Here is a 23,463-nt window from a genome sequence, read left to right as displayed (position 1 = left end):
ACGTCACCTGTATGGTTGTGCGGCGCGCGCGAACCTGCGCCGGAGATGGCAAATTCCAGCTAGAAGGAAATCAAACTGGAATGGGGAAATAAAAATAGTTTTGTGTGTTGACAGAGTAGGGACAAAAAAACCCTAAAGCGATCGATCTTTTGAACAAAGATTCGGAGAACGTTGTCAGGTGATAGTCGATGAAAGTTTTTGTTTCCTTTGTCAGCGGAGTGGGTGAAGAGAGAACTCTGCTGTGCCAAGCCGTCTGTAGTCACCAGCTGCTCCATGCGTGGCAGAGTCCGCTTGTCTGACACCCACTTCTGGATCCCCGGAGCTAGAGTGGAATCCTGTCATCTTCAATCGCCCCAGCAGATAAGTTTTGTGCAAATTTTTCGAAGTCGCCTTTGGATGCTATACATGGCGATTCAAAGCTGTTAAGCATCGTAAGTACTTCATCCTGTTTTTGTTTGCTATTTTTTTCCAATTTAGATTGCTCTTGGTTTGTGTAGATAAGTCACTAAGTGGGGTACAGCAGGGTTATTTGACAAACATGACCGTCATTTTCACTAAACAACACACATCAAAGTTGCTGGTGAATGCAGCAGGCCAAGCAACACCTGCAGGAAGAGGTGCAGTCGACGTTTCAGGCCGAGACCCTTCGTCAGGACTAACTGAAGGAAGAGTGAGTAAGGGATTTGAAAGCTGGAGGGGGAGGGGGAGATGCAAAATGATAGGAGAAGACAGGAGGGGGAGGGATAGAACCAAGAGCCGGACAGGTGATAGGCAAAAGGGGATACGAGAGGATCATGGGGCAGGAGGTCCGGGTAGAAAGACAAGGTGGGGGGACCCAGAGGATGGGCAAGAGGTATATTCAGAGGGACAGAGGGAGAAAAAGGAGAGTGAGAGAAAGAATGTGTGCATAAAAATAAGTAACAGATGGGGTACGAGGGGGAGGTGGGGCCTTAACAGAAGTTAGAGAAGTCGATGTTCATGCCATCAGGTTGGAGGCTACCCAGACGGAATATAAGGTGTTGTTCCTCCAACCTGAGTGTGGCTTCATCTTTACAGTAGAGGAGGCCGTGGATAGACATATCGGAATGGGATGTGGAATTAAAATGTGTGGCCACTGGGAGATCCTACTTTCTCTGGCGCACAGAGCGTTCAGCAAAACGATCTCCCAGTCTGCGTCGGGTCTCGCCGATATATAGAAGGCCACATCGGGAGCACCGGACGCAGTTTATCACCCCAGTCGACTCTCAGGTGAAGTGTTGCCTCACCTGGAAGGACTGTTTGGGGCCCTGAATGGTGGTAACGGAGGAAGTGTAAGGGCATGTGTAGCACTTGTTCCGCTTACATGGATAAGTGCCAGGAGGGAGATCAGTGGGGAGGGATGGGGGGGACGAATGGACAAGGGAGTCGCGTAGGGAACGATCTCTGCGGAATGCAGGGGGGGGGGAGGGAAAGATGTGCTTAGTGGTGGGATCCTGTTGGAGGTGGCGGAAGTTACGGAATAATATGTTGGACCCGGAGGCTGGTGGGGTGGTAGGTGAGGACCAGGGGAACCCTATTCCTAGTGGGGTGGCGGGAGGATGGAGTGAGAGCAGATGTACGTGAAATGGGGGAGATGCGTTTTCACTAGATCAGAGGTATTTATTTCTAGAAGCAAATAAGAATAACAAAATTACAGGCTTTCAAAGAACTTGTTAATATATTAAAATCTAAATCGATCAATAAACTCCAAGAAATAGGCTGTCGAAATCAAAACTGGTAAAGTCCTTTGGATTTATAATTTTTTTTGTTAAGCTATGCTATTTTATAACAAGCGAGCCATGGTTTGGGCAACAATGCATAGAGCTCATTTTTTTTAATGTTGAGAATTTAACTATTTAGGAAGTCATCCTCCCACTTTCTGTTCTCAGTCTGCAGCTGTATTCCAAGATAATTCAATGTAAACTCAAAGAACGGCATTATTAGGTTCCTTCCTTGTCCCTTTCGCCTTTTCCTTCACCATATTACGGTATTTGGAAAAAGCACATATCCTTATGACGTTAATGATTGCGAAAAGAGTGTAAAGGGGGACCTTAAATCATGTAATATGCATTGTAATTTTTGTCAGGTTATATCCTGTTATTGATTTTTTTTTTCACAAAATGTTGGCTTTGTATTTTAGAATCCTTTCTGCAGTAACAAATAGTCCAGCACCATTTGGTATTTCGTGGTGAACAATAGCAGACTTTCGAGACTATTTAATGTTATGCCTAATAAAACCCGAACACAATTTTCATTTGCCAGTTTTGGGCTATGCAGTAGAATAATAGTTATGTTTAAAGTCCCAGTGAGTTTAAAGGGAATGCTAGAAATGAGGCTCTGGTCTAACCAGTATTAAAGTGAGTGTGGGAAACATGAACCTTATTTTAAAGAAAATGAATGATGCTGTTTATGCTGATGGTACCAGTTTAGGAGTGCTGCTACAATAATTGGGGATGGGGAAGCAGAATCACTGAATATATTAAAAGCATAGAATGAGGCACATTTGAAATGGTGTCCAGACCAAGATTAGATCAGGCATGATCTTAGTGAATGAAGGAGCAGCCTCATGGGGAGTGAATTTTGTTTAAATTTTGTTCGCATTTCCATGGATAAACCACCACACTCACTATTTCCTCAGACTGTTGCTGACTGCTGACCCAAGCCAATGTCATTGTGTGTGTGTGTGTGTGTGTGTGTGTGAGAGAGAGAGAGAGAGAGAAAAGGGGAGCATTTCTGAGTGTAAGAGTGGGACAGCCCTGAGCTGATATCTCAAGTCAAAAACTGTGGCGGAAGTCTGAAATCACTGAATTTGCAGTTTCCACAAAATTGCTTTTAAGCTGGGGGTTTCCTGATCGTTTACTTGTTGTTCATGTTTCTCTTGCATGGTGCTACTGCAATATTCAATAGTTTAATTGTCACTTGGATTTACCAGCAAATATAAATCCCCTTTCTTCCAGTTTATTTCCAGGACAGAGGAAAATTGTTCTTTTATTGCCAATATTTCATAAGCTGGATTGATGCTGATTAAAGTGGATGAGTGTGGAAATATTGCATGGGCAAAAGGTGCACAGAGTACTGTAAGATTTAACACTTTTGCTTGCTAAATCCCATTGCACTTTTTCTTGGTTGCCAGGCTGTTAAAAGAAGGAAGGGAAAGATTGCAGAAGCTCCAACTACAATTTTGGTAATAGGAATGGACCAGAGGTTTGCAGGAGAGCTATTGCTATATTGTTGCTTAAGAAGGAAGAAAATATTAACAAAATAATTACAGGCCAGTTTAAATTTGGTACCAGTGAAATTATTGAGATCCATTCTAATAGACAAGAAGCTGTTAGTTATGAATGCACAGAAAAATTAGGGCAATTGAGATCAACTTGTTAAAAGAAGGGAGTATTTGAGAAATTTCCATGCTTTTTTCTTGTTAAATTACAATAAAACTTAAATTATTTGTTACCCAGCTATTATAACCATATAACAATTACAGCACAGAAACAGGCCATCTCGGCCCTTCTAGTCCGTGCCGAACGCTTACTCTCACCTAGTCCCATCTACCTGCACTCAGCCCATAACCCTCCCTTCCTTTCCTGTCCATGTACCTTTCCAATTTTTTTTTAAATGACAAAATTGAACCTGCCTCTACCACTTTTGCTGGAAACTCGTTCCACACAGCTGCCACTCTCTGAGTAAAGAAGTTCCCCCTCATGTTACCCCTAAACTTTTGCCCCTTAACTCTCAACTTATGTCCCCTTGTTTGAATCTCCCCCACTCTCAATGGAAAAAGCCTATCCACGTCAACTCTATCTATCCCCCTCATAATTTTAAATACCTCCATCAAGACCCCTCTCAACCTTCTACGCTCCAAAGAATAAAGAGCTAACTTGTTCAACCTTTCTCTGTAACTTAGGTGCTGGAACCCAGGTGACATTCTGGTAAATCTCCTCTGTACTCTCTCTACTTTGTTCACATCTTTCCTATATTTCAATGACCAGAACTGTACACAATACTCCAAATTTGGCCTCACCAATGCCTTGTCCAATTTTAACATTACATCCCAACTCCTATACTCAGTGCTCTGGTTTATAAAGGCCAGCATACCAAAAGCTTTGTTCACCACCCTATCCACAAAAGATTCCACCTTCAGGGAACTATGTACCATTATTCCTCGATCACACTGTTCTACTGCATTCCTCAATGCCCTACCATTTACCATGTATGTCCTATTTTGATTAGTCTTACAAAATGTAGCATCTCACATTTATCAGCATTAAACTCTATCTGCCATCTTTCATAAAAGTTGCTGGTGAACGCAGCAGGCCAGGCAGCATCTCTAGGAAGTTGCTTGAAATTCTAGCATATGCAGATTTCCTCGTGTCTGCCGTCTTTCAGCCTACTCTTCTAACTGGCCTAAATCTCTCTGCAAGCTTTGAAAACCTACTTCATTATCCATAACGCCACCTATCTTAATATCATCTGCATACTTACTCATCCAATTTACCACCCCATCATCCAGATCATTAATGTATATGACAAACAACACTGGACCCAGTAAAGATCCCTGATGCACACCATTAGTCACCGACCTCCAACCTGACAGACAGTTATCCACCACTACTCTCTGGCATCTCCCATCCAGCCACTGTTGAATCCATTTTACTGCTTCAATATTAATACCTAACGATTGAACCTTCATAAGTTCTTATGGTTCAGTGTTTGACCAAACAGGTGATGTTTCCCATACTCATTTACCACTGTCCAGGATGCCGGTTCCCTCATTCCATTTAAGCTTACTGGAACTTTTATTTTAATAAGATAGGGCAGCCAAAATTGAATTTGAAGTGTGTTGGAGTATTAGCTGGAATGGCATTTAGTAGTCGGGAGAATCTGCCTGTTCAACACCAACAAAGTTCTCTGTGTGCTGGATTATTTTTGGGCACCAATGAGGTCAAATGAAAGGCCAGATGTCTGGTGAAGTCTGCATGGACTTCAGCAAGGCTTTTAATAAGATTCTGTCTTTAAAAAAAAAACCCTAAAAAATCTAAAGGAGAGTAGCAAATTGAGTTTAGAACAACTCAATTAAAAAAAACATATGCATTGCAGGAATGACGTAACCACATCAGCAGAGATTTTACAGGAAGTTTATGAGGATGTTCCACGGATTGGGAAATAACAATAGTGAGGAAATGCACAATAAGCTATGCTTAATTTGAAACAAAGAAAGCTGATAAATGGTTGATAGACTTGGCTAAAATTATGATGGATCTGGGTAAGGTAAACGTGAAGGACCTATTTCCACTGGCAGATGGCTGAAAAGTCAGCAAACGTAATCTTAAAGCAATTAGTAGAAAGGTTAGAGGGGAGGGGAGGAAACATTTTCTTAACCAGAGAGTGACAGAAATACTCACCAGATTTATAAAGTACATTGCTGGGATTAGTATTTAGAGCTGTGTACTGCTGGATGTAGACCTATCCTGACACATTGGATGGAATGTTCCCTTTTGATGTAGATATTCTGTACCATAATTTACATCAAGCGATGTGAAATCCGATTGGATGTATGTGATTTAGTTATTGGAAGATTGTCTCTTCAGAAAAGAAATAGCATACAAAGGTTAGTTGAGAAATTTTGCCTGCGTGAGTGTCTATGTGCAAGGATGGATTATCTACATTTTCACCTTTGTGGGTCAACTCACCGTCAATACCTGATCATTGTGATGTGTGTTTCTTTGTTTGTCATGCTGATTTGGATTCTTGATTACAATAAGTGTACAATCAGTATTACAGTAGAGTAAAGAGAATTACAGAGGCATGAGAGAGGAGCTGGCTAAAGTTGATTAAAAGGGTACAGTAGCAGGGATGATGGCAAAACAGCAAGGCTGGAGTTTCTGGAGCATTTTAGAAGGTGCAGGGTAGAAACATCCCCAAAGAAGTAGTAGTATTCTAATTGGAGTTTGAGGCAACCAAAGTTGACAAGGGAAGTCAAAGAGAGCATAAAAGCAAAAGAAAGGGTGTATAATATGGTAAAAATTAGCTTTTAAAAAACAAAAGAAGTCAACTAAATAAAGCAATAGGGAGAGAAGAAATGAAATATGAAGGCAAGCTAGGCAATAATATAAAAGTGGATACTAAAACTTCAGATATATAAAGAGTAAGAGAGGCAACTGTGGATATCAGACTGTTGGAAAATGACTCTAGAGAAGTAGTAATGAGGGAGGGAAGAAATGGTGAACAAACCTAATAAGTATTTTTCCTCAGTCTTCAGTATGGAAGATACCAGCAGTTTGCCAAAAAAATTGAGAATGTCATGGACGCAGAATGAAGTATAGTTGCTCTGACCAAGGAGAAGGTGCTTTGGAAGCTGAAAGGTTTGAAGGTAGATAGGTCACCTGGACCAGGTGGACTACACCATGCGGTTCTGAAAAGGTAGCTGAAGAGATGGTGGAGGCATTAGTAGTTATCTTTCGAGAGTTACTATACTCTGGAATGGTTCCAGAGGACTGAAAAAATGCAAATGTTGCTCCATTCTTTAAAAGAGGGATGGAGGCAAAAGAAAGCAAATTGAATTGACCTTATTACATGCATCCTTCATATACATGAGGAGTAAAAAATCTTTACGTTACGTCTCTGTCTAAATGTGTAACGTGCAATTTATAGTAACTTGTAATAAATAGTATGTACAACAGGACAGTCAATAGCATAGAAATACAGTTGTGTCAGCATGAATTAATCAGTTTAATGGCCTGGTGGAAGAAGCTGTCCCAGAGCCTGTTGGTCCTGGCTTTTATGCTGCGGTGCCGTTTCCTGGATGGTAGCAGCTAGAACAGATTGTGGTTGGGGTGGCTCGGATCCCCAATGATCCTTCGGGCCCTTTTTACACACCTGACTTTGTTAATGTCCTGAATAGTGGGAAGCTCGCATCTACAGATGCACCGGGCTGTCTGCACCACTCTCTACAGGGTCCTGTGATTGCTGGAAGAACAGTTCCCAGAGCAGGCAGTGATGCAGCCAGTCAGGATGCTCTCAATCGTGCTCCTGTAGAAATTATAGGCCAGTTAGCCTGACTTAAATGGTTGGGAAGATGTTTGAGTCCATTATTAAGGATGAGTATTTGGGGTATATGGAAGCACATGATAAAATAGTCTAAAGTCATCATGGTTTTCTTGAAGGGAAATCTTGCCTGACAAAGCTGTTGGAACTCCTCGAGAAAGTAACAGACATGATAGATAAAGGAGAGTTAGTGAACGTTGTGTACTTGGATTTTCAGAAGGCTGCACACGAGGTTGCTTAACGAAATGAGAGCTAATGGTATTATAGGAAAGATACTAGTATGGATGGAAGATTGACTGATTGGAGGAAGACAAAGAGTGGGAGTAAAGGGGGCCTTGTCTGGTTAACTGCCAGTGACTAGAGTTATTCTGAGGAGGTCGTTGTTGGGACTACTTCTTTTCACATTATTTGTCACTGATTTGGATAACAGAATTGATGGCTTTGTGACCAGTTTTGTGGATGATATGAAGATAGGTGGAGGGGCAGGTAGTATTGGGGAAGTAGGGAATCTGCCGAAGAATTTGTACAGATTAGGAGAATGAGCAAAGAAGTGGTAGATTGAATATAGTGTAGGAAAGTGTATGGTGGTTATGCTTGCTTGCCTATAACTGCTGAGACCCAAAGCCAGGAGATAGACCGAAGCCAGAACATGAAATAAACCTTTATTCAGTAAAACTTCGCAACTACAAAAATCCCAACAATGCATCCCAAAGCATGACTTGTTTAATTTGTTTACCCAAGAACAATTCAGACATTGTGAGGAACAATGATGAATCAGTGAAAGTCAGCCTGGAACTGATTGTCAGCCAAATAATAAGCATTGGTTGTTTCGGCTCCCATAATGCCTCCCCGTTGAAGCTGATTACCTGTAGATTTGAGCCAAGGGTTGATTAGGATTGGAACAACCAACTTGCACTAGCGATCAGTCTTTCTTAGTGGTTGCAGGTTTTCACTTTCTTGTTGCAATGTTGCTTGCAGCTGTGCCGGCTTTGTTGGTTGGTTTGTTCAAGATAAATTGAACCCTTCCAGGAGGAGATGACGGTCCAACTTTGTGTTTGATGGCCTGCCCGATGAACCTGCTGTGCCTTGGAGAGCACGTGGCTGCAACTGGTTGTTGTCAAGCTACCGTGGATATTCGTCAATGATAACTCCATAGAGCACTTTCCTTATTTTGACAATCTAACCTGGTACCCAGCAGTCTTGCCCATTGCGATACTGTCTGGCCTAACTGCACTTGCGGGCTTGAATGACTTCACCCATTGACCAAAGTCTGTGTGGCTGCATTTGTGCACCTGACCATTTGCTGTCTTGGATGTTGGACACTGGCAGCATTGCATCCAATACTATGCCCAGTTTTCTTCCCAAAAACACTTCAGCTGGAGACTTCTTCTCGACACCTGGGTCTGGTATAAACTGTTATGTAAGGAAAAATGTGTTAAAGGGCCTTGGCCAATGCTCCGTCCCCTCTTCATTTCAGAAGTGACCGTTTGAAGGTATCTACAAACCTCTCAGCTTGGCCGTTGTACTGTAGATGATACAGTAGAAGGAATAAAAACACAGACTGTTTTTTAAACAAGGAGAAAATTCAAAAATCGGAGGTGCAAAGGCCCTTGGGAGTCCTTTTGCAAGGTTCCCTAAAGGTTAACTTGCAGGATGAGTCAGCGGTGAGGAAGGCAAATGCACTTTTAGCATCATTTCGAGAGGACCTGAATATAAAAGCAAGGATGTAATGCTGAGGCTTTAAAAGGCAATAGCGAGGCCTCACTTCGAGTAGATTGTGAGCAGTTTTGGGCCCCTTATCTTAGAAGGAATACTGCTGACATTGGAGAGGGTACAGAGGAGGTTCATGAGAATGACTCTGGGATTGAAAGCCTTATCATATAAGGAGTGTTTGATGACTCTGGGCTTGTATGTGCTTGAATTTAGAAGAATGGGGGGGGGATCTCATTGAAACCTATTAAATAGTGAAAGACCTAGATAGAGAGGATGTGGAGAGGATGTTTCCCATGGTGGGGGAGTCTAGGACTAGAGGGCACAGCCTCAAAATACAAGGAAATCCCTTTGGAACACAGATGAGGAGGAATTTTTTAGCCAGAGGACAGTGAACCTGTGGAATTCATTACCACAGAAAACTGTAGGTACCAAATCTTTGAATATACAGCATTCTAAGTGGAAGCTGATAGGTTCTTGATTAGGAAGGGCATCAAAGGTTACCAGAGAATGAGCTCGAGAGGGATAATTAATCAGCCTTGATCAAATGCGGAGCAGACTCAATGGGCCAAGTGGCCTAATGCTGCTCCTACATCTTATTGATTAAAAAGAAAGATGCCATTGCCTTCTCTCTTATGGAAAGAGTACAAAATTGTTAATTCATTAACAGTTGTTCCTAATTTATCAAGAAAGGGATCAATAGTTTAATTTGTACTAAGCTTGGATTCTCCATAGGTATGTTCTTCAGAAGTTAGCTATATATACAATACAGTTTTTAAGTCATTTTCTTGTAGGTCCATGATTACTGCATATTTTTCCCAGTATGCTCATCATATATTAGAAACAGAAACATAGAAAATAGGTGCAGGAGTATGCCATTCGGCCCTTCGAGCCTGCACCGCCATTCAGTACGATCATGGCTGATCATCCAACTCAGAACCCTGTACCTGCCTTCCCTCCATACCCCCTGATCCCTTTAGCCACAAGGGCCATATCTAACTCCCTCTTATATATAGCCAATGAACTGGCCTCAACTGTTTCCTGTGGCAGAGAATTCCACAGATTCACCACTCTCTGTGTGAAGAAGTTTTTCCTAATCTCGGTCCTAAAAGGCTTCCCCTTTATCTTCAAACTGTGACCCCTCGTTCTGGACTTCCCCAACATCGGGAGCAATCTTCCTGCATCTAGCCTGTCCAATCCCTTTAGGATTTTATACGTTTCAATAAGATACCCACTCAATCTCCTAAATTCCAACGAGTATAAGCCTAGTCGATCCAGTCTTTCATCATATGAAAGTCCTGCCATCCCAGGAATCAATCTGGTGAACCTTCTTTGTACTCCCTCTATGGCAAGGATGTCTTTCCTCAGATTAGGGGACCAAAACTGCACACAATACTCCAGGTGTGGTCTCACCAAGGCCTTGTACAACTACAGTAGTACCTCCCTGCTCCTGTATTCGAATCCTCTTGTTATGAATGTCAGCATACCATTCGCCTTTTTCACTACCTGCTGTACCTGCATGCCCACTTTCAATGACTGGTGTATAATGACACCCACGTCTTGTTGCACCTCCCCTTTTCCTAATTGGCCACCATTCAGATAATAACCTGTTTTCCTGTTCTTGCCACCAAAGTGGATAACCTCACATTTCTCCACATTAAATTGCATCTGCCATGAATTTGCCCACTCACCTAACCTATCCAAGTCACCCTGCATCCTCCTCACAGCTAACACTGCCGCCCAGCTTCGTGTCATCCGCAAACTTGGAGATGCTGCATTTAATTCCCTCATCTAAGTCGTTAATATATATTGTAAACAACTGGGGTCCCAGCACTGAGCCTTGCAGTACCCCACTAGTCGCTGCCTGCCATTCTGAAAAGGTCCCGTTTATTCCCACTCTTTGCTTCCTGTCTGCCAACCAATTTTCTATCCACATCAATACCTTACCTCCAATTCCGTGTGCTTTAAGTTTGCACAATAATCTCCTATGTGGGACCTTGTCAAAAGCCTTTTGAAAATCCAAATATACCACATCCACTGGTTCTCCCCTATCCACTCTACTAGTTACATCCTCAAAAAATTCTATGAGATTCGTCAGACATGATTTTCCTTTCACAAATCCATGCTGACTTTGTCCGATGATTTCACCGCTTTCCAAACGTGCTGTTATCTCATCTTTGATAACTGACTCTAGCATTTTCCCCACCACCGAAGTTAGGCTAACTGGTCTATAATTCCCCGGTTTCTCCCTCCCTCCTTTTTAAAAAAGCAGGGTTACATTAGCCACCCTCCAATCCTCAGGATCTAGTCCAGAATCTAAAGGGTTTTGAAAATTTATCACGGATGCATCCACTATTTCTTGGGCTACTAAGCACTCTGGGATGCAGACCGTCTGACTCTGGGGATTTATCTGCCTTTAATCCCTTCAATTTACCTAACACCACTTCCCTACTAACATGTATTTCCCTCAGTTCCTCCATCTCACTGCCCCATAATCAATTCACCTGTTTCTGTCTGTAGGGGACCTACATTTGTCTTAACCATTTTCACATATCTATAAAAGCTTTTACAGTCAGTTTTTATGTTCCCTGCCAGTTTTCTCTCATAATCTTTTTTCCCTTTCCTAATTAAGCCCTTTGTCCTCTTCTGCTGGGCTCTGAATTTCTCCCAGTCCTCAGGTGAGCCGCTTTTTCTGGCTAATTTGTATGTTTCTTCTTTGGAATTGATACTATCCCTAATTTCCCTTGTCAGCCACGGGTGCGCTACCTTCCCTGATTTATTCTTTTGCCAAACTGGGATGAACAATTATAGTTCATCCATGCGATCTTTAAATGCCATTGCATATCCACCGTCAACCCTTTAAGTGTCCTTTGCCAGTGTACCTTAGGGAATTCACGTCTCGTACCTTCAAAGTTACCCTTCTTGAAGTTCAGAGCCTTTGTTTCTGAATTAACTATGTCACTCTCCATCTTAATGAAGAATTTCACCATATTATGGTCACTCTTACCCAAAGGGCCTCTCACGACAAGATTACTAATTAACCCTTCCTCATTGCTCAATACCCAGTCTAGAATAGCCTGCTCTCTAGATGGTTCCTCGACATGTTGGTTCAAAAAACCATCCCGCATACATTCCAAGAAATCCTCTTCCTCAGCACCCTTACCAATTTGGTTCACCCAATCTATATGTAGATTGAAGTCACCCATTATAACTGCTGTTCCTTTATTGCACGCATTTCTAATTTCTTGTTTAATACCATCCCCAACCTCACTACTATTGTTAGGTGGCCTGTACACAACTCCCACCAGCGTTTTCTGCCCCTTAGTGTTATGCAGCTCTACCCATATCGATTCCACATCCTCCCGGCTAATGTCCTTCCTTTCTATTGTGTTAATCTCCTCTCTAACCAGCAATGCTACCCCACCTCCTTTTCTTTCATGTCTATCCCTCCTGAATATTGAATATCCCTGAATGTTGAGCTCCCATCCTTGGTCACCCTGGAGCCATGTCTCTGTGATCCCAACTATATCATATTCATTAATAACAATCTGCACTTTTAATTCATCCACCTTGTTACAAATGCTCCTTGCATTGACACACAAAGCCTTCAGGCTCGCTTTTACAACACTCTTAGCCCTTATAAAATTTTGTTGAGAAGTGGCCCATTTTGATTTTTGCCCTGGATTTGCTGGCCTGCCATTACTACTTTTTGCTTCTACCCTCATTTTACACCCCTCTGTCTCTCTGCACTTGTTCCCATCCCCCTTTTGTGAACTAACCTCCTCTCTCCTAGTCTCTTTAATTTGCTTCCCACCCCCCAACCATTCTAGTTTAAAGTCACCTCAGTAGCCGTCGCAAATCTCCCCGCCAGGGTATTGGTCCCCCTAGGATTCAAGTGTAACCCGTCCTTTTTGTAGGGGTCACACCCGCGCCAAAAGAGGTCCCAATGATCCAAAAACTTGAATCCTTGCCCCCTGCTCCAATCCCTCAGCCACGCATTTATCCTCCACCTCATTGCATTCCTACTCTCACTGTCGTGTGGCACAGGCAGTAATCCCGAGATTACTACCTTTGCGGTCCTTTTTCTCAACTCCCTTCCTAACTCCCTATATTCTCCTTTCAGGACCTCTTCCCTTTTCCTACCTATGTCATTGGTACCTATATGTACCACGACCTCTGTCTCCTCACCCTCCCACTTCAGGATATCTTGGACGCGATCAGAAATATCCCGGACCCTGGCACCAGGGAGGGAAACTACCATCCGGGTCTCTGGACTGCATCCACAGAATCGCCTATCTGACCCCCTTACTATCGAGTCCCCTGTTACAACTGCCTTCCTCTTCCTTTCCCTACCCTTCTGAGCTATAGGGCCAGACTCTGTGCCGGAGGCACGGCTACTGTCACTTCCCCCAGGTAAGCTGTCCCCCTCAACAGTACTCAAACAGGAGTACCTATTGTTAAGGGGCACAGCCACTGGGGTACTCTCTATTTCCTGACTCTTCCCCTTCCCCCTCCTAACCGTGACCCACTTGTCTGCCTCCCGTGGCCCCGGTGTGACCACCTGCCTGTAACTCCTCTCTATCAACTCCTCGCTCTCCCTGACCAGACGAAGGTCATCGAGCTACAGCTCCAGTTCCCTAACGCGGTCCCTTAGGAGCTGCATCTCGGTGCACCTGGCGCAGATGTGGACGTCCGGGAGGCTTGGAGACTCCAGGGCCTCCCACATCCGGCACCTAGAACAACAAGCTGCCCTTACCCTCATACTGCCCCTCTCCTCAAATAACAACAAAAAATGAATACCAAACCTTCCTCACCTTACCCGTTTCCGCCTAAGCCCGTTGAGCCAAAGCCCTTAAGCCTTCACTGTGCTCCCGGCTCACTCTGCCGCCCGCAAACTATGCTGCCCACTGTACGAAGCTCTGTTCCTTTTAAATCTCCCGCGCTTCACTGCCCGACGTCACACGTCTGCGCAGTCTTGTTCTTGTTCTTCAAGCTTGTCTAACCAATGTGAATCTTAATACACAGGTATTCTATTGTTATTCATCAGTAAAACCACGGGCGGCGCTAAGGTGGTACTAGCTGGTGCTATAGGCCCAGCAGAAATTGCAATAGCACCAGCGTAGCACCACCAAGAAATTAAGTGAAATTTCACATACAGTTGCAGCTGCTTTGCATTCTCTGTATAGTTTTCAATGCAGCTTGTTTTTCCAGTTGATCTAGTGAAATTGCGCCCTCAAGTACCACAGCACCCATGCAGTAATAAAGTTATAAACTCTGTCAGATCCACTCTACATTTCTGCTTATTTGTTCGTCGTCAATGTCTTGCCGTTGCTGTCCTCAGATCAGTTAAACTGATCTCAGATCACTTCAGGTGGTGACATCACTCACTCTCACCCATGCGAGAGATTGATAGTATACATCCAGGGGCAGATCCATTGTCTCGCGATACTAACGGATCACTCTCACTCACACACACACACACACACACACACACACACACACACACACACACACACACACACACAGTGTTTTTACAAGCTAGCGTGGGCCTGGCACGTGCATTATTTTGGCCAGCATGAAAAATGGATCAATTTTTAGTGAGACAACGACCTCAACCAGAGGAATCACTGGTGTCTCGGCCTGAGCATGTCTTAATTGAAAGTGACATGCAGAAACAAGTAAGTGGGGATGAGGACAACAGTAGTTCATCGAAGGAGTGCGAGGACGAGGTGGAAGAACAAGAAATGGAACGGGATTTGGAAGAGAACGTGGATGAAGTTGCTCTTAGTGCTAGTGGCAATACTGTCAGTGATGTTAGCCAGCAGCCTGAGGAAGGACCCCGTTGGCCAGCATTGAGAAAGTACCCTTCGCTGATTGGAACAAGCTTGGCAATCAGCAGAGGAGTTTTATTTGTGGCTGGTTTGACTGACTGGAATATTCGATCACGAAAGGTACTACGTTCTGCTTCACATGCAGGCATTTCCTGTATGGAGGACATGGGTTCCATTCTGAGTCTACCTTCACTGTCACCGGTTACTGCAACTGGTGGAAAACTACAACAGCTTTCAAAACCCACCATATAAGTGCAGCTCATAAGTTTGCTATGGAAGCACGGGCCGAATTCAGATTGAGAAAACAAGATGATTCAAGATTGGGAAATATGCTTGACAAGGGCAAAGATTGTCCAAGAAAATCGTGAGTATATGAGAGCTGTGGTTGAGTCTCTAGCAAGGACAGAGAGTGAATGACACTGTGGAATTTCTAGCTTCAATGAGACCCTGCCGCGATGCATTTATAGATTTATACAAACTAATCCGCATATCACTGACTCTACCTGTGACATCTCCTCATGCAAACGGAGTTTATCTTGTTGAATACGCCTCAAAAACTACCTAAGAAATAGCAGCAGTGATGCTTGGAACAGCTACTTAGCCCTGTTGGCCATAAGCAGCCGGAGGACCAAAGCACTTGACATCCAGAAAATCATTGATGCTTTCACCACCAGTCACAACAACAGACAGATTGTACTTCTCTGAAAACATCAATTGTGAGTGCAGTTGATTTTTAAAAAAATTTGGGCCAAAACTAATGCTGAGTATTCTTATTATTATTTTGTGGTGGATACCCCATAGTCCTTATGTTTCCTGCAAATCCTAAACTATTACATTTACTGCTATTAAGTCTACTGGTTTTGCTTAGACTTCCAAGCGGTAATTCTGTTGATTTTTGTTTTAAATTCAGTAGCCGAATTAATTGAGGTATTGCATGGTCAGAGTACGATTTGTCCAACTCCTGGTAAAGTCCCACATAGGAGATTAGTGGGCAAAATTAGGGCACATGGTATTGGAGGCAGAGTCCTGACATGGATTGAAAATTGGCTGGCTGACAGAAAACAAAGAGTAGCAATTAACAGGCCCCTTTCGGAATGGTAGGTGGTGACCAGTGGGGTACTGCGGGGTTCAGTGCTGGGACCGCAGCTGTTTACAATATATATTTAGATGAGGGAATTAAAAGTAATATTAGCAAATTTGCTGATGACACAAAGCTGGGTGGCAGTGTGAAATGTGAGGAGGATGTTATGAGAATGCAGGGTGACTTGGACAGGCTGGGTGAGTTGGCAGATGCAGTTTAATGTGGATAAATGTGAGGTTATCCACTTTGGTGGTAAGAACGGGAAGGCAGATTATTATCTAAATGGAGTCAAGTTAGGAAAAGGAGAAGCACAACGAGATCTAGGTGTTCTTGTACATTAGTCACTGAAAGCAAGCATGCAAGTACAGCAGGCAGTGAAGAAAGCTAATGGCATGCTGGCCTTCATAACAAGGGGAATTGAGTATAAGAGCAAAGAGGTCCTTCTACAACTGTACAGGGCCCTGGTGAGACCACACCTGGAGTACTGTGTGCAGTTTTGGTCTCCAAATTTGAGGAAGGACATTCTTGCTATTGAGGGAGTGCAGCGTAGGTTCACAAGGTTAATTCCCAGGATGGCGGGACTGTCATACGTCGAAAGATTGGAGCGACTGGGCTTGTATACTCTGGAATTTAGAAGACTGAGAGGGGATCTTATTGAAACATATAAGATTATTAAAGGATTGGACACGCTGGAGGCAGGAAGCATGTTCCCACTGATGGGTGAGTCCAGAACCAGAGGCCACAGTTTAAGAATAAGGGGTAGGCCATTTAGAACAGAGTTGAGGAAAAACTTTTTCACCCAGAGAGTGGTGGATATATGGAATGCTCTGCCCCAGAAGACTGTGGAGGCCAAGTCTCTGGATGCTTTCAAGAAAGAGATGGATAGAGCTCTTAAAGATAGTGGAATCAAAGGTTATGGGGATAAGACAGGAACTGGATACTGATAGTGGACGATCAGCCATGATCACAGTGAATGGCGGTGCTGGCTCGAAGGGCCGAATGGCCTATTGCGCCTATTGCCTATTGTCTACTCCTGCGCCTATTGCCTATTGTCTATTGTCTAAAGCCTTGCATCTGTTGTTTGCCTTACTTGACTTTAATAACGGTGTATCTTTTGGCATTGTCTGTCTATGTAAAGTGAATAGCAGTGAACATTGTGGGTTAGTGTTAGGTTTTTCGGTTGAAAAGCACGCATTTGACGCTGCTTGCGGGATTGGTGCGTGATTCACGTTGTGCGCTGTGGATCGGATGCTTTGGTTTGTTTGTTTATGCTCTGTGTAGCCCAGGTTGTCTCCGATGCTGTTGACACTGTCACAATTCACTTCTATATTATATTTTTCAATTGCTGTTTCTTGTGAATCAACAGGGGCATTTATAGTAGGCACATAATGCTTGAAACTGACTTTTGACCGCCACGCGTCTGGCCTTGCGAATACATATTACCATAGGGTACATCCCTCAGCACCATCACTGAATAATTCAGCCCCACTGTAGCACCAGCAAGAAAAAATCTCGGGTGCCACCACGTTGTTACCTGGACCAAGAAGAGGCATTATTGGGACCATACCACGGCCAGTATTGGGTTAGTGATGCAGGAGGACCTGGGCCAAAATTGGGGCAGCATTGGGCTGGGGAGCGATGGGGGTTCTAGACATCTTTGCCTTTATAGATAGATCTTTTTGTAACTCTTAGGAATGCAGATTGCCAACTCATTGTTGAGTACTTTCAGTTTTACTACTTTCATCAATTACAAAATTTATTAATTACTCACATTTCCTTTTATTTGTATATTGCTTTAAATTTAAAGCTGTAAATGTTTGTTTACATTGACAACACTCTTTTAAAAAAGAGCAATGAAGATCTTCTCACTGACATGATTGCTGTTTCGCCCAACATTACTGAGACATATTATCAGTCAACACCACTTTACTGTTTGCACAATACTACTAAAAACAAATTTGGTTCCAGGCTTTCATTTTGAACATAAAGGTGTCACATAAAAAGTCATCAATCTACTTAGGCCGTGTCCTGGGATCATGGATGATTTGCTTCCCCTCTGGTTTGGAAGGTTCTGAGGTGACTTGTATGATCAATGTAAGATCCTCCATGGGGCAAGGCTTGCTTGACAGATGAGTGGGTAATTTGTGAATGCTGTGTTCTCTTTTCTGTCACATAACCTTTCTTTGTGCTTTCAATTCATGGACTCTACATACCAGTCAAAAACTCCTTCTCCACTTTGATCAGGAATCCTTGAGTCAGTGGGAATGTTAACAGTTTTCAACGAGGCTTTGAATAGAATCTTTTCAAATTAATCAATGCCAAAAACTTTAAATACAAACTGACATTGTGATGTATACTTTTTAATGGTGTGTTAAATAAGGTACGGTATCATTGATGCAGCAACATGAGTTCATGGTAGCTGGGCAATTCAAAACAGGTTTATTTTCACTGGCATGTGATGTGAAATTTGTTAATTTAGCAGCAGCAGTTCAATGCAATACATAATCTAGCAGAGAGAAAAAATGATAATAGAATAAAACATAAACAGGTAAATCAATTACGTATATTGAATAGATTATTAAAAAATGTATAAAAACAGAAATACTGTATATTAAAAAAGTGAGGTAGTGTCCAAAGCTTTAAAGTCCATTTGGGAATCGGATGGCAGAGAGGAAGAAGCTGTTCCTGAATCGCTGAGTGTGTACCTTCAGGCTTCTGTATCTCCTACCTGATGGTAACAGTGAGAAAGGAGCATGCCCTGGGTGCTGGAGGTCTTTAATAATAGACGCTGTTGTAGCATGGATAAAATCACCGGAGAGACAGAGTCACTGGTAGATACAAAGCAGCTTCTTTATTCGACACAACACGCAGGCATTATACGGATGGAGACGCTTTCTGCAGAAAGGTCTGCTAGTTCAATGTGGGCTCGATATTTATACGCTAAACACAAAGGCAATCGCTACATAAAAAGTTATAGACAATGCTTCCTTTTGAAGCTACATACAAACATCACCTTCGGATTTCATCCTTTCCTTCCGACGCCAGCATGTCTGGGTTGGTATCCACAGCCTTTAGTTAAATCTACAATACATTTATTTGGCATTTTACCTGCTAACACAGAAGACAATTAATATTTATAATGTGTATATATAATACTGTCTTTGAAATTACAGCATCAGGTCGAACTACGGCGCCAGAAGCATCTGATATTCACACCTTTTTAGGAAGCGCAGTGTTGTGGACTCAATCCACAGTACTTTGTCAAATAGAAGTCTGGTGGCCAAAGTCATTTAAGTGTAAACAAATCATCTACCCAAAAAACTCACTCTAACAGACGCTGCCTTTCTGAGACACCACTTCTTGAAGATGTCCTGGGTACTTTGTAGGCTGGTGCCTACAATGAAGACAATTCAGTGTTAAGTAATTAATTAAATCTAAAATATTAAAACACTTCTCGCCAACAGAAATCATGAAACCAGAGATTTCCTCTTCCTTCAGTCTGGTTTGGCCTATATATAAACTCAATAGAACACTGCCCTTCAAACCACGATGCTCTGCCAAACTAATTAAACCAATGACTCCTAAATAATTTAATCCTTCTTCCCCACACATTGACTATATCCTGCCTTTTACTGCACAATCACGTTCCTATCCATGAATCTCTTAAATGCTCCGATGCTATCTGCCTCTATCACCACCCCAGCAGTGCATTGCAGGCTCCCACAACTCTTTTTAAAAAAAGCTTGTCTTTTACACCTCCTTGTACTTCCACCTCTCAACTTAAGTACTCTTCATGCCGCCCAGTACCTTTCTTCAGTCATGGGAAAAAGAAGCTGGTTGTACACTTTATCCCTCACATAATTTTATCAATTTCTTTTGTATTTCCCCTCAGCCTCCAGTGCTCTAGAGAAAAAAATCTTATCAAGCCTCTCACATAACCTCCAAACCAGGTAGCATACTGGTAAACCTCTGCACATTTTCCAAAGCGTCCACATCCTTCCTGAAACAAGGTGACTAGAATTGAACGCAATAGTCTAAATTAGAAAATTAGAGCATTAGAAAGTTTTTGACAAACCCAGGCCATTTGGCCCAATAAAGCATGCCAAATTCCTATTCACATAGTTTGTTGAAGTGTTACGTACCCCGTAACTGGGTTGCCAAACCAGCAGAAATGGATCACTCAGTTGGAGTCTGGAGTACTAGAACTAAGAAAGTTTTATTAAAGAAACAAGCAACACATTAATCGAAAGGATAATAAATGCAACAGTTCAGCGATGATAAACGCACATGTGCACAGAATTAAGATAACAGCATCAATCAAGCTCTATCGTTGTCTAGGGGTAAATGACCAATTTCAAAATGACTCAAAGTTCAGTCCAGTTTGTAGTTCAGTTCGCAGTAATCGTTGCCATGGCGATGGACAAGGTGGGGGAAGAGAGACAGAATAGGAACAACTGATCATTCAGAACACTGCTTCACTCACAGACCAGCGGGATGGCTCACAAACAGCATTTGGGCGGGTCCTTGGTGATGTCACCTGAGGTCACCGACTGTGACCCCTCCTCCAGATGCGGTCGATCCTCTGCAGTGAACCCGGCACCCAGGCAAGGGCGGACACACACCGGGTTCCCGCTGATCGTACCTTTCCACCCTGGTCGTTGTCTGGCACTTCTCACCCACTCGTGAGAAGCGTACCGCTTCCAGGGTCTCGTTACCTCGGGTGGCGTGTGTCTGTCTTAGCGAACCTGTCCCTTTTTATCCCCCTGCTGGGGTATCGCCTGTCCATCACTTCAAACAGTTCAGGGTTCAAAGGGGGGAGCCGCTCCAGACAGCTCTTCCTCCCACATCCCTTCATTACACATCTCCAGACGCTGCTCCATTGTTCCTTATCTCTCCTTCCCCTGAGGGCAGGTGGCAGACCAACTGCTGATGCCACTGATGCTAGCCCAGGCCAGCAAACATCTTAATTTTATGTGTATTCTCGTAACAGAAGTAACTATCAAGTTTAGATTTGAAAGTCTCTAAGGTACTCCTGTTAACTACACAACTGGGTAGCTTGTTCCATGTGTCCACAACTCACTCTGTAAAGAAATGCTTCCTGATGTTAGCCTGAAATTTCTCCTTAACCAGTCTCTAACTACAGCCACGTGTGCTTGATGATAGTTCACTTTTGAAGTAGCAGCTGGCATGCACTTTACTTGTACCCTTAATGATTTTGAACAGTTCTATCATGTCTCCTCTCATTCTACATCTACTTAGACGAAGAAGATTTAATTCTTTCAATCTTTCTTCATAGTTCATACCCTGAAGACCTGGAATGTGTTTAGTCGCCCTTCTCTGGACTCTGTCCAGTGCCTTCACATCCTTCACACAATATGGAGACCAAAATTGTACACAGTATTCAAGGTGTGGCCTCAAAAGTGCATTATACAGCTTAAGGGGAATGTCTCTAGACTTGAACTCCATTAAGCACATTACAGGTTTCCCCCGCCATCCGAAGGTAGAGTGTTCCTGTGAAACGGTTCGTGAGTGGAATGTCGTAAAGCGAAGAAGCAATTACCATCTATTTATGTGGAAAAAATTTATGAGCGTTCGCAGACGCAAAAATAACCTACCAAATCATGCCAAATAACACATAAAACCTAAAATAACAGTAACATATAGTAAAAGCAGGAATGATATGATAAATACACAGACTATATAAAGTGGAAATACTATTCCACAATCATTACTGAACTGTTCTCCGTAGCGAAAATCTCACACAAGCGCTCTCGGCAGAAACACGGCGCAAGCACTATTGGCAAAAACAATCTCTCCAGTAACCTTTAAGCTAGGAAGCCAGCCAGCCAAAACATACCAAATAACAAGTAAAAATACACAATCGATATGAAGTAGAAATAATGTATGTACAGTGTAGTATCACTTACTGGAATCAGGAAGACAGCGAGCACACTGATGATGGTGTGTTAGGCTGAGTTGTCGGAGATTGGGGTGATGCAGTGGCCTCTACCCTCCGGGCCGCTGACTGATACCGATCCGCGAAGCATCTAGGTGTACAGTGATAGCCGGGAGGGACACAACACATCTTTAAGAGAAAAGCCGAAATAAACAAGCTAATTAATTAGGTGCCGCCTGGCACCTAATTGTCGGCCCAGATCAGAGGCGATTGCCGATTGCATCGCCTCTGATCTGGGCCATCATTTATGTGCCGGGCGGCACCTAATTAATTACCTTGTTTATCTTGGCTTTTTTCTTAAAGATGTGCTGTGTGCCTCCCGGCTACCGCTGCATTCTCTGCGAATTGGTATCTGTCCGCGGCTCGGAGGTTGGGGTGGTGGGACACTGGAGTGTCATCTCATCGTCATCTGTTTCCATTAGGGCAGGCAGGTCATCTTCTTCTATGTCTGCCTGCCTCGATGTCGAAGGTCGAGGTTGGTCGTCTGCTGTGGCTGATGTGGAAGGCTTGAAAAATGACAGTATGCTTGACTGCTAGCTTCACGCATTTTTCTATCATACAGTTCTTCGTAACACTCAAACCACCTTGCCAATATGCCCTAAACCGACGTACCCTTTCAAAATTAAAGTCATACTTTATCATTGCAGTGAAAATCTCACGCAGTTGCTTCACGTTCACTTCCTGGACGATTCACTTTCAGTCCGTTCGCTACTTCATTCGATTTCGATTGTTATCCTTTCCTCTTCCAATTGCATCAGCTCTTCATCTATCTGTTCTTGGTCGTGGGATGCCAAAACCTCTTCAACATCATCTTCGTCAACTTCCACAAGCCAAACTCACTTTGTCCTTAATTGTTCACCACGATCGAAATGCTTATTTATATCCAGTTTTACGCTAAGTGTAACACCCTTATGAGCTCTTTTAGGCTTTTCCGATACCTTAGAACTCATCTTGCTAACGGCTGCTCACAAGCAAGTGTTTAAGCAATGCTGGCGAGAATGCAGTTCCAAATCCGGGGGGAGAGTGGCTGCTCGGGGCGTGCGCTACGTTTTCTCGCACGCTGATTTTTATCGCACGCTGCTTTTCCCACGTGCTGCCTTTTTTCGTAACAGTGAATACACCTTCTGTTAGCGAAAACAGGTAACTAATGTATGTCTTTCATAACAGTGAGGTTCCATAAAGCGAACGTTCAAAAAGTGGGGGACACCTGTATACAGCCCAACATTCTGTTAGCTTTCCTAATCCTTTGTGTGCATGGTCCAGATGCTCACTGTGATGAGTCTACCAGGATGCCCAAATCCTTCTCATACAGTGCACTTTCTAACTCAAGATCCCCCATCCCCATTGTATAGTTATATCTAATATTTCTACTTATATGTAGTACTTTATATTAACTTACATTAAATTTCATCTGCCATTGTCTGCCCACATCTGGATTTTTTTTATATTTAACTGTATTGATGCTGCTGTCAGAATGTTATCCGCTTGCCCCTAATTTTGTGCCTCGGTAAACTTTACTAGTAATTTGTTTTGTGGTTATCCAAATCATTAATGTATATTAAAAATAGCAGTGGCTGTGAAACCAAACCCTGCGGAATCTCACTTTTAACATCTTGGTGTGAAATTGATCCTCTCACCATAACTCGTTGCTCGCAACACACATAAAAGTTGCTGGTGAATGCAGCAGGCCAGGCAGCATCTCTAGGAAGAGGTACAGTCGACGTTTCGGGTCGAGACCCTTCGTCAGGACTAACTGAAAGAAGAGCTAGTAAGAGATTTGAGAGGGGGAGGGGGAGATCCAAAATGATCGGAGAAGACAGGAG

General features: G+C 43.1%; 1 protein-coding gene across 5 annotated transcripts in view; it reads left to right on the top strand.

Moving 5' to 3' along the window:
* Positions 1–13: 13 nt before the first annotated feature.
* dennd3a (DENN/MADD domain containing 3a) overlaps positions 14–23,463 on the top strand; it is a 150,111-nt gene continuing 126,661 nt past the window's right edge. For all 5 annotated transcript variants that reach the window (XM_063058629.1, XM_063058622.1, XM_063058601.1 and 2 more), the window contains exon 1: positions 14–431. The gene's annotated coding sequence lies outside the window, so the exon portion shown is untranslated. The remainder of the gene's footprint in view (positions 432–23,463) is intronic.

This window comes from Mobula hypostoma, chromosome 1, assembly GCF_963921235.1.
Source record: "Mobula hypostoma chromosome 1, sMobHyp1.1, whole genome shotgun sequence".
In the NCBI taxonomy this organism is placed as follows: domain Eukaryota; kingdom Metazoa; phylum Chordata; class Chondrichthyes; order Myliobatiformes; family Myliobatidae; genus Mobula; species Mobula hypostoma.
This window is presented reverse-complemented; position numbering and strand designations above follow the sequence as displayed.